This window comes from Drosophila subpulchrella, unplaced genomic scaffold (assembly GCF_014743375.2).
Source record: "Drosophila subpulchrella strain 33 F10 #4 breed RU33 unplaced genomic scaffold, RU_Dsub_v1.1 Primary Assembly Seq61, whole genome shotgun sequence".
NCBI lineage: Eukaryota > Metazoa > Arthropoda > Insecta > Diptera > Drosophilidae > Drosophila > Drosophila subpulchrella.
In genome coordinates, this window is record NW_023665697.1 from 393,084 (window position 1) to 408,552 (window position 15,469).

The window sequence follows — 15,469 nt, forward strand, 5'->3', positions numbered from 1 at the left end:
GTAATTTCAAAAGTACTAAGAAATAATAGATTTTTGTTAAAAGATGGTGAAGGATTCCATGTATCACGCAACCCTTACCAAGGCGCATGGAGCATAAATAATATTAAACACTGGGTAGGTTCCAAAAAGAAATGAAAAAAACCTAGATAAAATATGTTAAAAATAATTAAAAAAATGAATAAGAACTGCAACACATATTGTAAATAAATAAACTTTAATTGATGTTCACAGTGATCAGGGGATCATTCAGTCAGGATTACTGACATTGCCCACTTTACAACTACTATACAACTGTACTATAGAATAAGCGGGAAACCTAGTTTAAGTTAACTGTAAACGTTATTGTCATCCCTTTCTACCGAGTACTGCAGCATAAGAGATCGCAGATACGTATACCTGCCTCGCTCAGACAGATGAGCGAGAAGAAGGAAGAGGGAGAATCGTTGCGGCACTCTGTGTTAGACGTTCAAGGAAAGCGGTTGTGAAATAAAGAAGTTAAACAGAAACTATCGCCGGAGTGCATTTATTGCCTATTACAATAGCTTCTAAAACACTTGCTGTAGGCCTACTCTCCACTGTCATAACAGATCTGGCTTTAATGCTCTAACTGTCTTTTTCTTCTTACTTATCTTGTAATTCTTGTTGTATGTGCGATTGTTTGTTGTTTAGTAGTGTACTTAGGTATATAATGTGTGCTTAATTTAGTGTGTATTTTAATTGTTTACTCGTTCCATCTTTGTGTTTTTACTGTGTAGATCCGCGAGTTTCCGTGTGGTGAAATGGAGTTCTGGAATTAATTTAAAATAAGTACTTAATCTCTCAGATTGATTAAAAAAATAGCAACAATAGGTTTCATTATAGTTAAACAAAAAAAAAATTATATTAATTTCCTATTATTATTATTATCTTCGTCTCCTACTATCATATTTGATAAATATACCCGTTACTCGTAGAGTAAAAGGGTATACTAGATTCGTCGGAAAGTATGTAACAGGCAGAAGGAAGCGTTTCCGACCCCATAAAGTATATATATTCTTGATCAGGATCACTAGCCGAGTCGATCTAGCCATGTCCGTCTGTCCGTCTGTCCGTATGAACGCTGAGATCTCGAAAACTATAAGTGCTACAATACTGGGATTAGGCATGCAGATTCCTGCGCAGCGCAAGTTTGTTTCAGCAGAGTGCCACGCCCACTCTAACTCCCACAAATCGCCCAAAACTGTGGCTCCTACAGTTTTGATGCTAGACTAAAAATTTTAACTGAAATGTATTGTTCTCATCAATACCTATCGACTGACCCAAAAAAAGTTTGCCACGCCCACTTTAACGCCCACAAACCGCCCACAAACTACAAAAAATCGTAAGTATGAACGTGGATATCTCGGAAACTATCAAAGATACAGAGTCGGGATCTCAGATTTAGATTCCGTAGCTTTGTACGCAGCGCAATTTTGTCACGCGAATATGCCATATGTATTGATCTCGTCAATACCTATCGAATGATCCAAAAAAAAATTTGCCACGCCCACTCTAACGCCCATAACGCTTAAATCTGTATACCGCCGGTAGGTGGCGTATTTAAATTTCGCTTTGCTGCTTGCATATCTCCATTTCCCTTTGGTCCCTTAAGCTGAGTAACGGGTATCTGATAGTCGAGGTACTCGACTATAGCGTTCTCCCTTGTTAAATTATTTATTTACTGTTTTGTTTATTTATGTTGGGGCGGGGTGGCTTGATCGCTGAAATAGATAAAGTCCCAGGAACGGAGGGTAAGTAAAAAAACACGGGTGTAGTTTGGGGTTTTTCGCGCGTCGTGCATAGGTGTTTATTCGTACACTTGGAAATAAGAACTCATTAAGCCAAACTTAACTTAAGCGCTCCAGAGCGGAGTGGAAACTTAGGGGAGAGATGGAGAGGGAGAGCGGACGGCAGTGCGAGCGTGCGAGATGTAGACCTCTGGATAAAACTGCCGCTCGACACTGCCTCCTGAAATTAAACGCCCTTTTGACGTAAACATTAGTAGTAGGGAAAGACGGGTTCTGGGACAATTAGCATATTAATGGCCCCAAGCCCCCCCTCCCCCTCATTAACCTATGCGGGTTCTGGGACAATTAGCATAATCCAATAAATTAAGTGATTTTAATGGACTTTGAACTCATAAAAATGTCACGATCATGTCTATAAAGAGTATACTTAATTGCCCCCATCGGCCCCACATCCCCATGTGACAATATTGATCATGTATCCTTCCCCTCATTATGTGCAATTAATAGTCAGGTGAGAAAGGTGCACGTGAGAAAGGTCGCACAACCATAGTATCCAAAGGTTGTTATCTTAGAGGAACATATCCGATCATGTTGGGGAAAGGTGTGATCACGTACCCTTTTGCCTCATTATCACAGGTGTTGCTATGCACGTGAGAAAGGTCGCACACCCAAAGTATTCAAAGATGGTTATCTTAGAAAAACATGTCCGATCATGTTGAGGAATAATATTTTCTATGATTGTAAAATTAATTTAGAAATCAAAAGAACCCCAATAAAATTAATCTCACAAGTTAATGATTCTCAGATGGGGAATATTTTCAAACACACAGAACGCCCCAGAACGTTTAACTGGTAAATTCTCTAAGATTCTCTCCTTTCCACAAATGGGTCATAAACATGTCATAGAAGGGATTCAAGCAAGAGCTACCCGAACATGCGCACCTGTCCATTACCTGACCGCAATAAAAGGGGCACATGCACAAGCCTGAAGGCGCACGCTCATTGACAGGCGCAATAAAAGGGACACATGCACAAGCCTGAAGGCGCACGCTCATTGACAAGATCATGGGCCTCACGCCAACGACCTCACGGCTGACTGCTAGCTCTAATACGTTCCCATAATAGGGGTTGAAATCACGACCGCGCAACAACTCGCAAGTAGCCGACATATCTCACTCAAGGAAATATTTTCCATTCTCCATACCTGTAAATTTAACTCGAAATAAAAAGTCAGAAGTGTATTTTGTAGCATAATAATACATTTATTCATTTATTTTGGTATTTAGAACATGTTTTATTATGTTATTTAATCATTTTCATTCTTTTTTCTAGATTATAGTATATATTCATAATGTTGAGTGCTTCCTATTTGTAATCCGAAATTCGATGGCATACACAAGTATCAACACCCTCAGTGGCTGCATCATTGCTCCACACGCAGGTGTCCATATGATTTCCATGAATAGATGTTTTCATATTGCCTCGTTCACATTCAAAGAGTTTTGATTGTATGAACTGGAGCCGTACATAGTGTGCATTGAACAGAATTCCGTCAAATACATTCAGAAAGTTATTTATTTTAAGTGAATGCCTGTTGTCTATCTAAGTCAACAATCTCGTCTTACCCTTTTAAATATGCTTACATAATTTATAAGGAAATTTTATATAGGTTTTCATCTTCTTCTTTTACCCAAAAATGTACATTCTCGAAATTCAACAAATGAAAATCTTTGATTTTTCCTCTTCTTTTACCCAAAAATGTGCATTCTCGAAATTCAACAAATGAAAATCTTTTATTTTTCCCAAAATCGAAATGATTTTTTCCAAACTGTCCCCTATTGGCTACCTGAGTATGATGGTGTGTATAAAAAATGACCTTTCCTTTCCCACCTGCAGCAAAGTATGTGCGACCTTTTCTAACCAACACTCTCCTTTATTCTATGATTTTGTGTCTCCTTTATCGATTTGATGGTGTCCTATTGGTTACACTTGTATCAAATATTTTTCAAAATCAATACTTCTCATCTCTTCTAGCCAATGAATAGTCGATGTACAAGAATTACCTAAGTATTTTGAATTAAAAAAAATCTTAAGCATGCACCTCTCATCTTCAATATTATCGTTCACGCCCACTTCAAACACTATAAATGATCGAGGACAATAGTTAGTCTTCCAAAAATAGTCTTGAAGTGGGATACTCTGCTACGTCAAACAGAACTTAAGTAAAAGTGAAAAAGTGATCATGAAAAAATAGTTTAAACTAAAAGGATAAAATAAAATGAATAACGAAAATCAGTATTGTCAATCCTGCAAGTGTTTCTTGCAAAAGAATAAGTGGGCAAACAAAATGCAATTCAACCCCTTGACGGAAGAGTCAAAAAAATTTCTGAGGGATTCAAGGGAAGAATACTGCATTACATGTATGTAAACGATGGATCGGACAGACTTAGAAAATATTTTTCATGAACATACCATGGAAATAATTTCTAAAACTCAAGAATTTCAAGAGAGAGATGTTCGGCATATAATATTGATATAACGCTGGAGATAATTTATATAAGTGATGAAATAAAATTAGATTTCACAGGGTTGACTTTCCCCCTTGAAATAAAATGTATTAAGCATTTTTTAAAAAAGAATACTCATATGAGTTTGAACGTATTCGGATACAATGAAGAGACGAGGGAAATAATTGGACCACTTTTTCAATCGGAAGTGGAAAAACCTCTTCATATCAATATGATGTTTTTGGAAGACGGTGGGAATGGACATTATATGTAACATACATTAAAAATATTTCAAGGTAAATTCATTTATTCATTTTTATCTCTTTTAAGCAATTAAATAATGTGTATATAATTCTCTTTCAAAGATTAATGACAGCGCAAAGAGGAAATCAGAAGAGGGCGCAATATTTCTGCAGTGTGTGTTTGAATTTTTTGCAAAACTGAGGAAGCTGCATTGAAACACAAAACGCTCTGCAGTAGGAAGGTCTCAAAGATGCCACACCCCCAGAATAATACATTGGAATTTACCCAAGTTCAACATCAGCTTCAAGTTCCATTTGTTGTCTACGCGGATTTCGAATGCATTCTGGAACCAAAAAATCTTGAAGTGAGCCCCAAATTATTTAATATTAATGAACATATTCCAATATTATATGCGTATTATATAAAGTGTGCTTTTGATTCTAAACTAGATAAATTTGTTTTAGAAACAGGAAAAAATTCGGGAGTAAGTTTTGTAAGTTCATTGATTAAAAATTTAACTAAATTAAGTGATGACTACTTACATAAAATAGTTCCTATGAGAATGACTTTGGATGACCAGCAAATATTTGATAATTCATTGAATTGTTCTATTTGTCAGAAAGGTTTAGGGACTGATAGGGTTAGAGATCATTGTCATTTCACAGGTCGCTTTAGAGGTGCAGCCCACTCTAAATGTAATTTGGATTATAAAGTAAAGAAATTTATTCCAGTATTTTTTCATAATTTTTCGAAATACGACTGTCATTTATTTATTCAAGAGTTTGGAAAGATTCCCGGTGAAATTTCCGTAATACCAATAAATAAGGAAAACTAAATTTCTGTCTCAAAAAAAATAAAAAGTTTAAGTGGAAATAGTTTTGAAATTCGTTTTGCTCGATACATATAGATTTATGCCATCAAGTTTAGATACCCTAGCTTCTAATTTAGTTGATGATCAAATGAACACTGTAAAATCGTTTTTCAGTAATGATATAGAATTTCGACTAATGCGTAAGAAGGGTATATTTCCCTATGAATATTTAGATTCCGCTAGTAGACTCGAGGAAACTTCCCTCCCACCAAGGGAAGCATTCTATAGTAATTTAACGGAAAGGGAATGCTCTCAGGAAGATTATGATCAAGCTCTTAAAGTTTGGTCGCATTTCTCATGTTCCACTCTTAAAGATTATTTAGAATTATATTTAAAAACTGATGTATTTCTTTTAACCGACATTTTTGAAAACTTCAGAAAAATTTGTATGCAAATTTATTCACTTGACCCAGCTCAGTATTTTACGACACCAGGTCTATCTTGGGAGGCAATGTTGAAAACTACAAATATTCATCTTGAATTGCTGACAGATATAGATATGTATAGATTTATTCAAAGTAGCATTCGAGGTGGTTTAGTTCAATGTTGTCATAGATATACAAAAGCAGATAACAAATATTTGTCAGATTATGATTCCTCGAAGGAGTCTTCATTTTTAATGTATGTGGATGCTAATAACTTGTATGGTTGGGCAATGTCACAACCTTTACCATATAAAGATTTTAAGTGGATGTCTACCACAGACATAGACAATTTTAATATTCATAATATTCCATTTGATAGCAAATACGGTTATTTTTTGGAAGTGGACTTAATATATCCATACCGTTTACATGATCTTCATAATGATCTTCCATTTTGTCCGTCAAATTGTCTGGCCTCAAAAGAGGATAAGGTAAAAATATTAATTGCTGACCTGGGAAATAAGAAAAATTATGTAATACATTATCGGAATTTGCAACAATGTATACAGAACGGGTTAGTATTGAAAAAGATCCATAGAGGTGTTCAGTTTTTACAAAAGCCTTGGTAAAAGAATTACATTGATCTAAATACTTTACATAGGCAAAATGCAAAAAATAAATTTGAAAAAGATTTTTTTAAATTAATGAATAATTCTGTTTACGGAAAAACAATGGAAGATCCCGAGCGCAGGGTCGATATTAAGCTTATTAGTACATGGGAAGCTTCGGATAGCTCGAAGACTGGACGAAAAGCACATTGTGCCAAAGCTTTAATTTCAAAATCCAATTTTCATAGTGCAACTAAAATTAATGATAATATCTATGCAATTCAAATGAAAAGATTGTCCGTTCTATTTAATAAGCCAATGTATTTAGGATTTGCAGTATTAGACTTATCGAAATGGAAAATGTATGATTTTCACTATCAATATATGAAGCCAAAGTTTCAGGAAAAGTTACTCTTAAATTATATGGATACCGATTCATTTATCTATACAATAAAAACTGAAGATATTTATAAAGATATTCGTAATGATCTTGAAGCAAAATTTGATACATCAGACTATTCAGATGAAAGAATTAATCTATACAACTTCAAAAGAGTTAACAAAAAAAGTTTAGGGTTTTTTAAAGATGAGCTTAACGGTAAACTCATGACAGAATTTGTAGGTCTGTGCTCAAAGGTTTATTGTTATAGAATAGATCAAGTCGAATCTTCACATAATAAAGCAAAAGGGAGTGAGTTCACGAAATCTTACAATTGAACACTATAAAAACGTTTTACTGTCTGGGGCCTCATATGGTAATAGAACAATGTTTAGATCAAAAGCACATAAAATAAGTACAGTTAAAGTAAATAAAAAAATTCTTTGTGGCAAAGATAATAAAAGAAAACGTAATGTTAATGAAACACAATTTTTAGAGTTAAGTAACGAAGACCATGGTACGACATCAATAAAACATCAGAGATTAATTGAAAAAGATATTTTAGAAAATGTTGAATGGTTAGAATCAAATTCACTTTGCTTGGGTGAGTAATAAAAGAAAACGTAATGTTAATGAAACACAATTTTTAGAGTTAAGTAACGAAGACCATGGTACGACATCAATAAAACATCAGAGATTAATTGAAAAAGATATTTTAGAAAATGTTGAATGGTTAGAATCAAATTCACTTTGCTTGGGTGAGATGATACAAAATAATTATGTGAACGATCATTAGATAGATATCATTAGATAGTCTTAAATTTCAAAAGGAACATATTGAAAAAGAACTATTTTATAAATCAGTTGAATTGGAGATGTTTTATTATGATCGAGACTTTGGAAAATATAAATGAAAATGATTTTGAGTTTGTAAAAAGTGTTTTTATTATATTTAATTTTAGTTTAAGACATTGTACAAAAATATTAATATTAAACTTAATATAAGATAGATAAATATGTAAATAAAAATTAATTAAATAAATCATTTATTATACTACAAAATGTCTTTTTTATTTATCCAGCTAGTCTTTGAAAACCCGAGCCACTTAAGCAAAACTTTATTTCCTTTTCGCCTTACAACTTTTTCAACTAGGTATGTGTGGGAAATCGTGTTTTTTTCAGTTCTTCTTTATAGAATCCGCCCTGAATCGGGCTACCATCTAAATCTTCAAGTAAGTATGTTTTAGGGTATGTATTCTTCACCTTTCTAATTTTAAAGATTTCAGTTGTATAGTTTGGTGTATACCCTTTCTCAAAGACATGTTTATATTTACTGATGATCTTCATAATGATCTTCCATTTTGTCCGTCAAATTGTCTGGCCTCAAAAGAGGATAAGGTAAAAATATTAATTGCTGACCTGGGAAATAAGAAAAATTATGTAATACATTATCGGAATTTGCAACAATGTATACAGAACGGGTTAGTATTGAAAAAGATCCATAGAGGTGTTCAGTTTTTACAAAAGCCTTGGTTAAAGAATTACATTGATCTAAATACTTTACATAGGCAAAATGCAAAAAATAAATTTGAAAAAGATTTTTTTAAATTAATGAATAATTCTGTTTACGGGAAAACAATGGAAGATCCCGAGCGCAGGGTCGATATTAAGCTTATTAGTACATGGGAAGCTTCGGATAGCTCGAAGACTGGACGAAAAGCACATTGTGCCAAAGCTTTAATTTCAAAATCCAATTTTCATAGTGCAACTAAAATTAATGATAATATCTATGCAATTCAAATGAAAAGATTGTCCGTTCTATTTAATAAGCCAATGTATTTAGGATTTGCAGTATTAGACTTATCGAAATGGAAAATGTATGATTTTCACTATCAATATATGAAGCCAAAGTTTCAGGAAAAGTTACTCTTAAATTATATGGATACCGATTCATTTATCTATACAATAAAAACTGAAGATTTTTATAAAGATATTCGTAATGATCTTGAAGCAAAATTTGATACATCAGACTATTCAGATGAAAGAATTAATCTATACAACTTCAAAAGAGTTAACAAAAAAAGTTTAGGGTTTTTTAAAGATGAGCTTAACGGTAAACTCATGACAGAATTTGTAGGTCTGTGCTCAAAGGTTTATTGTTATAGAATAGATCAAGTCGAATCTTCACATAATAAAGCAAAAGGGAGTGAGTTCACGAAATCTTACAATTGAACACTATAAAAACGTTTTACTGTCTGGGGCCTCATATGGTAATAGAACAATGTTTAGATCAAAAGCACATAAAATAAGTACAGTTAAAGTAAATAAAAAAATTCTTTGTGGCAAAGATAATAAAAGAAAACGTAATGTTAATGAAACACAATTTTTAGAGTTAAGTAACGAAGACCATGGTACGACATCAATAAAACATCAGAGATTAATTGAAAAAGATATTTTAGAAAATTTTGAATGGTTAGAATCAAATTCACTTTGCTTGGGTGAGATGATACAAAATAATTATGTGAACGATCATTAGATAGATATCATTAGATAGTCTTAAATTTCAAAAGGAACATATTGAAAAAGAACTATTTTATAAATCAGTTGAATTGGAGATGTTTTATTATGATCGAGACTTTGAAAAATATAAATGAAAATGATTTTGAGTTTGTAAAAAGTGTTTTTATTATATTTAATTTTAGTTTAAGACATTGTACAAAAATATTAATATTAAACTTAATATAAGATAGATAAATATGTAAATAAAAATTAATTAAATAAATCATTTATTATACTACAAAATGTCTTTTTTATTTATCCAGCTAGTCTTTGAAAACCCGAGCCACTTAACCAAAACTTTATTTCCTTTTCGCCTTACAACTTTTTCAACTAGGTATGTGTGGGAAATCGTGTTTTTTTCAGTTCTTCTTTATAGAATCCGCCCTGAATCGGGCTACCATCTAAATCTTCAAGTAAGTATGTTTTAGGGTATGTATTCTTCACCTTTCTAATTTTAAAGATTTCAGTTGTATAGTTTGGTGTATACCCTTTCTCAAAGACATGTTTATATTTACTGATACGAACGTGGTCCCCCTTACGGAATTTACTTGCAACAAATATTTTCAGGTGATTATACGAAGTTTGTAATATTTGTTTTTCATTGGAGGAATTGACTTTACTTGGACTCATTTTTATTGTTCTATGCACTCTATTATTGTATTTATTAATTAATTGTTTATACATATCTATCCACTTATATTTTCCATTGAAACTAAACTCACGCCACATTAATTCTTTAAGAGTTCTATTGAAACGTTCAACTATTGATGCTTTTAGAGTACTGAAGGTTGAATAATGATTTATCCTATAACTTTTCATTAATACTTTAAATTTAGAATTAAAGAATTCAGTGCCATCATCAGTTTGCAAGTTTTTTGGTGTTCCATGACCCGATTTAAATATTCTCTCCATGGCTTGGGAAACATCATTTGCATTTTTTGATTTTAATGCCTCACCCCAAGCATATTTCGAAAATGTGTCTATAACAGTCAACAAGTATCGGTACCCATCATTAGATTTTGAAAAGGCTCCCATTTTAACCAAATCTGCTTGCCACAGATCGTTTATACCCCTTGTAATGACTCGTCTTCGTTGAAAGTTTTTTCGAGATGGTCCGTGCAACTCATTTACGATTTCTCGCTTAATCATATTCTTCTAATAGGCTGAAAAGCGACACCTTCTAACTCAATTGTGGTTTTTTTCGGTAATGATACCGGTTTTGTTACATATTTAAATATATAGTCCTCAATGGTTTTAATCTTTTCCAGAATTTTGGCAAAAATTTGGTCAGCGCTGTCTGCCCTCTTATTATTCAATTCAATTTTATTTTCTAAGCTTGAAATTTTTGTGAGTCGACGATTAACATTTTGAGTTATAATTTTCCTTAAATCTTCTCCCAACTTTCCGAGAATCTCATCAGTATATTGTTTCGTTGCTAGATCATTGTTGTCTAAAGGCTTAGATCCGTTTTTGATACGTTTATTTTGAGCATTTAGATTACCGTCCTCATCGATGAATAACCCCTCAGTAGAATTAACACGTCTTTTCAAATTTTCTGATCGTTCCTTATCAACAGAAAAATGTCCAAACTTGTCGACAGACATGATGTTTATAAATGTAAAACATAATTGTCCTTCTTATTTATACCCATTAAAATATATTCCTTTCTTCACGCAATTCCTCTAATATTGAAAAAATTTCGTTATTGTGGCTGGTGTTACCCGCTCCTTTTGTTGCTACTAAAATTTCCAACCGTTCGACTAACTCATTTACATCATTCCAATATACATAGTTTGGATTTGATTTCTGAAGAGTCATGTAACCAAAACCTGTTTTTGAGCGAAGTGGAGTAGATGTTGTAGGACTGAAATCTTTGTCTATCAACTTCTTAATAATATGGCTATATTTGTATGCTCGTGTACCCTTAATTCTGTTATTAGGTTTAAAGCCTACTCTATGTATATTCGTTTCTAAAATAATTTTTTTATACATTTTCAAGTCTTGATCATCATAGTTTTCAGGTTTACTAAGAAAAATTAGAGAGTACAGACCAGGAGTCAGATCACAACTCATTCCACTAGAAAATGTTATTTTATTAATTTTAATTTTTATTTCTTTATCTCCCAGTGTTAATGAATTGTTTGCAGTTTTTTTAGGTCCATAACCTTTATCCAACACATTTCCTCTGGTCAAATTACTGATATTAAAATCATAATTATAACTAGTGTTATTATCTTCTAGCTCTGCATCCACACCCATATCGGCCTCTTCTGTATACATTGGTAAAGGTGTTGTCCCTTCTCCTTCTTCACTTTTTTCCGTCTCCTTTTTCTCATCTTCTATATCTTCCTCTATATTCGTCTGTGAAAAGAATTGATTATAGGAATCACTATCATCGAAAGACCTTGGTGGAGTTATGTTTCGATTAGACTGCAGATCTTTCTCATTAGTTGTAAAGTATAAATCGTCATCGTATGTTTTAATTTGCTTCATTTCACGCTTTACTTTTATACTATCTTTTACATTAGAAACCTTTTGTTTTTTATTTTCCTTAACAAGTTCATGTAAGGGTTCAGTTATAGGTTTAAAAGTCTCCTCCAATTGTAAATTAGTATGATTTTTGACTTGTTTGAGATCATCGAATTTTCGCTTCAAAGCAAATCTAGCTTTGGTTAACTGTGACAAAATATTCATTGTAGTATATTTTACAAACTTTATAGGTAAAAGATTTTAAATTTCCGAAATTTATGTAGTCAGTCCTCAGTTACTAAACAATTACTGTTTAGGGAACGCCATAATCTGTAATATTTATACACCATTTCTGAATAAAAAAAGATTCGATACATTTTCTTCATTATATTTAAAAAAGTGTATTTATTGTTATATTCTTAAAATCTCAATCTTTTTAATCATTACTGACTTATTTCTAAATACAAATTGTCATTACTTTTATAAATATTAAATTTTCCATCAACCATTTCATTGATGATATCATCTTGAAGAGAGGGGTACCTTTCCGGCATGTACAGGATGTGCTCCTCCAACTCGAGAGCAATAGATTCTCCAACCTTTGTTGTTTTGCGCTCCGCCTTGAGGATCGGGAATATTACATTTTCAGGCATTCTTGTCTTCGATAGCAGTGTCTTTTTATTAAATTTATTGAACTCTTTAATTACAATATTCATCTGGTTTTCCCGATTTATGATGGTTGTTGAGGTTTTGGACTTGGTACAGTTGTTCCACGTTGTATTTAGCTGTATAGCAGTTGTTCAGTACTTGTTTCGTACTTGCTTACTACTTGTTTTAGCTGGTTAATAGCTGTTATTAGATGGTTATTATCTGTTTAGTAGCTGTTAACTGGTTGTTTACTAGTTGTTATAAGCTGGTCACCAGCTGTTTTGAGCTGTTATGAGCTGTTATAGTTTTGTGTTAAGAATGATCAAAAATTCTTGTCCTCTAGATGACGTTCGATGTGAAGTAAAAACTTAGACTGTGAATTTGAACGCGTGCAGGTCCACTTTTTATACTATACAGAGTTCACACATACACGTACCCATACATTGATTTTCAACCCCCCCCAAATGTAAATTAACCATTTAAATATACCGGTTTTGACTCCACATCTTCTACGAAAGAAAGTAGAAAAGCGAGGCACAGGTGTCCACAGTTGCATGTATCAAAGTCTTGAACTCTATCGTAATTGTATTGTATTCTATGACCCAAGTATTTCACAACTTCTCTAGGTGGCTGAAGATTTCCGAAACTATCGAAATAATGTATATTATTTTTATTTTTATTATATGCAACCCAATGTGTACCACTTGATCGTGAATTATCTAGGTTTACTATACCACACTCCCGACTTTTTGGTGCTTCTGGAAGTAGATCTCTCATAAACACTCCTCTAAAATGTGGGATATATTTCTTAGCAAAATGTATTATGTCTATATTTGATAGTGGTCTATTGGGTAGCAGAGAAATTAGTTTTTTCGCTTCTTAATTCCTTTCCCCTTACTGTAGGGCTTCAGAAAAAACCATAACCCTTTCTATAGGGCTTGAGATATAATCCTTCTCCTACAGCAACACTTTCAATTTTCCTGTTGTGACGTTTTTTCTCCTCCATATCTTCTTTAGCCATTCTCGCATTGTTAATTGTTTTTGCAATTGCTGCACTACCACTTGCTAAACTACCAAGAGCGCTGAGGGCTGTCAAGATCGGCACGATTGGTAGAAAACCTCCAATTTTGGGTACATTAATAACACCAGGTACTTTAACATTTTTCTTAGAACCGATTGATTGATGAATTGATTTACGTGCAACTTTAATTGCACTCATAATGTCTAATGGTTTTTGTTTTTTTAATGTCTTAGTAGCAACATTAATAACAGTCGAAAGGTTTGTCTTCTTCATTTTATTCTTCAATATCTTTCTCTTTCCTTTCTTTTCCGTTTTATTCAATCCCATACCAAATTTTTTCTTGGCTTTCATTATATTTGTAACAAAGTATGCTGCTGCTTTTTCACCAAGACTGCTATCTGGTGCCTTGACACGCGACCAGGCTTTGTCAATTAATATGGAGTCTGCCCTATGTCGTTCACTCAATGCCTTGTTTTGAGAATATGCAATATCGTGCTCTTTGCAAGCTTCATCCAATGGGTTTATTCCTTGATCACCACGTTCCAACCGTTTCTGTAACTTTGTACCCGGTCCACAAAAATTATATCCCGGAATATGGGCTTCAAACGGTAATGTATTGATTAGCTTATCGACAAGACCACCACCGTGTTTACAATTAAAAATACGACTGATGCGATTATAAAAACGTTTCCCCATTTTATTGATGTTTAATCATCAAAGATTTCTCATTGAATGAGGTACATTAGATTAAGAGATGCGTTTAATAAGTCAAAAACAAAAAATTTTAGTTAGAAATATTAACGATGAAAACGAGAAAAATCTACCGCCACGACATAGTGCTCTCTTACCGAACACAATAAGGGCTCTAATTGTTGGGCCTTCGAATTGTGGTAAAACTAATATTATGTTAAGTCTAATAGAGAGTCCTAATGGATTAAAATTCGAAAATGTTTATATATTTTCAAAAAGTTTATATCAACCTAAATATGAGTACTTGGAGAAATTAATCAAACCGATTAAAGGAATGGGATATCATACATTCTCCCATAATGAGGGTGTACTAGACCCCAGTGAAGCTAAAAATAATTCCATTATGATATTCGATGACGTAGCTTGTGAAAAACAAGATAACATAAGATCTTATTTTTGTATGGGTCGACATAAAAATATCGACTCTTTTTATTTATGTCAAACGTATAGTCATATACCTAAACATCTGATTCGTGACAATGCCAACTTTATTATAATGATTAAACAAGATGATTTAAATATGCGGCATATATATCGGGACCATATTAACACTGATATGAATTATGAAACATTTGTGAAAATTTGTCAAAAATGTTGGAAGGACAGGCACGGATTCCTATTAATTAGCAAGGATAACGAAATGGATAACGGAAGATACAGAAAAGGATTTGATCAATTTATTATGATTTAAGGAGTAATTTCAATATAAAGCTTGGTTCGATACTTACAATGCCACAGTATGTCAAGAGATTTCAATATGTCTAGATCACTTGCATTATCCTTGAATGGAAATAGTTCCATTATAAATACAAACTTTTTTCCACCTATCGAATTGAATGGTCGATATGAGTGTGCTCTTATCGATTTTAATATGTATAATTCGATTCCAAATATTGATGAAAAAAATAACCTCTTCCACATCGGTGACAAGGTTATTACAATTCCAACTGGGTCATATGAGTTGAATGATATCACCGATTTCATTTACAATAAACTAAAAGACTAGAACCTTGAAAATACATTTAAGATTCAAAGTAATAATAATACACTTCAAGTTGAAATAACTACCATGCGAGAGTCAGTTTACTTTAATAAGGAAAGATCGGTTGGACAACTGTTTGGTTTCCATCAAAAAGTACTAGAACCACATCCTACAAAATTCTATCGATCAGATCAGACCGTGAACATATTAAAACTTAATACAATTCGTTTGGAATGTAATATAATCAGCGGTTCATATGTAGATAATACACCGAATCACACATTACATGAGTTTGGCATTA

The 15,469-nt window shown here is 32.9% G+C and overlaps 1 protein-coding gene across 1 annotated transcript in view; it reads right to left on the reverse strand.

Moving 5' to 3' along the window:
- Window positions 1-691: 691 nt before the first annotated feature.
- The window catches only part of LOC119562564 (putative serine/threonine-protein kinase STE20-like), a 244,685-nt gene continuing 229,907 nt past the window's right edge, over window positions 692-15,469 (reverse strand). Inside the window, exon 6 of the mRNA XM_037875770.1 lies at window positions 692-787. The gene's annotated coding sequence lies outside the window, so the exon portion shown is untranslated. The remainder of the gene's footprint in view (window positions 788-15,469) is intronic.